A 952-nucleotide genomic window follows, 5' to 3' on the forward strand; every position below is an offset into this window, starting at 1 on the left:
GACAGACCTTTCGATATCCTGGTGTCTGTAGGAAAGCTAATTTAAATAAAAGGGGTCCTTGGTAGAGAAGAGGTTGGAAACCACTGACGTAGAGGAACGTTTGAGTATAAGATAAAAACAAAACAAAAAACGCTTTATGCTATTTAGCTACAACTGCTTTCGCTCTGAGTTCAAATTTCAACTTTGTTTTTCATCCTCCCAGAATCGATAAATAAAGTGCCAGTTAAGTACTGGCTAATTTAATTAGCTTGACAGACCCTCAGCCCCAAAATTTCCAGATTTGTGAAGGTTAGAAGCAATTGTTATGCAGGGGAGGTGACTCGTACCCGGTGTCGAAAGATTAAAGGGACGTAACTACCTAACCACCGGTGTAAGTGATTGTTGTCAACCAACGACGCGATCACCTCGTTCTCAATTAATATGGTTATGTTATAATATATTATTACAATCGCCTTTATTAATAACCTGTAAGTGATATATTTTAGCTGACAGCTCAAAGTTTCCAGAATTGTTGTGTTTTTTATCTTGTAAATGCTGTCCTCGGTGAGTAAGATTTTCTATTCGCGAATGCTGCATTTTCATTTTTATTCCTTGTCATGTAATTCCATCCATGTCAGCAGTTAGTGTTGAAACCGAAAGTTCTGTTCGAGAACCATCTTGCAATATTTCTTTGCTTTACACACTCATCTGTAAGTTAGAAATTTATTCTCTTAGTTATTATTCCTAGTTTCTCTTTTCCAACACATTTAAAATTTAGTTATACCATCCAATCTCTCAAACATTTCGTTTCCTTATTTAGTCAAGTCAATGTTGACAAGTTTCATCAATTAGCACCACCCTCACACTTCCTGAACACCATTCTTTAAAGATCTATAACATCTACTGTATTTTGCTTAACATATGTTAATATCTTCATTGTGTTCTTGTTTTTCGGGACTATATATATATATAT

General features: G+C 35.2%; 1 protein-coding gene across 1 annotated transcript in view; it reads left to right on the top strand.

Annotated features, from left to right (window-relative positions):
• The first annotated feature begins 340 nt into the window (after positions 1-340).
• The window catches only part of LOC106876526 (SKI2 subunit of superkiller complex protein), a 38,566-nt gene continuing 37,954 nt past the window's right edge, over positions 341-952 (top strand). The window contains exon 1 of the mRNA XM_014925109.2: positions 341-543. The gene's annotated coding sequence lies outside the window, so the exon portion shown is untranslated. The remainder of the gene's footprint in view (positions 544-952) is intronic.

This window comes from Octopus bimaculoides, chromosome 3, assembly GCF_001194135.2.
Source record: "Octopus bimaculoides isolate UCB-OBI-ISO-001 chromosome 3, ASM119413v2, whole genome shotgun sequence".
NCBI classification, from domain to species: Eukaryota; Metazoa; Mollusca; class Cephalopoda; order Octopoda; family Octopodidae; genus Octopus; species Octopus bimaculoides.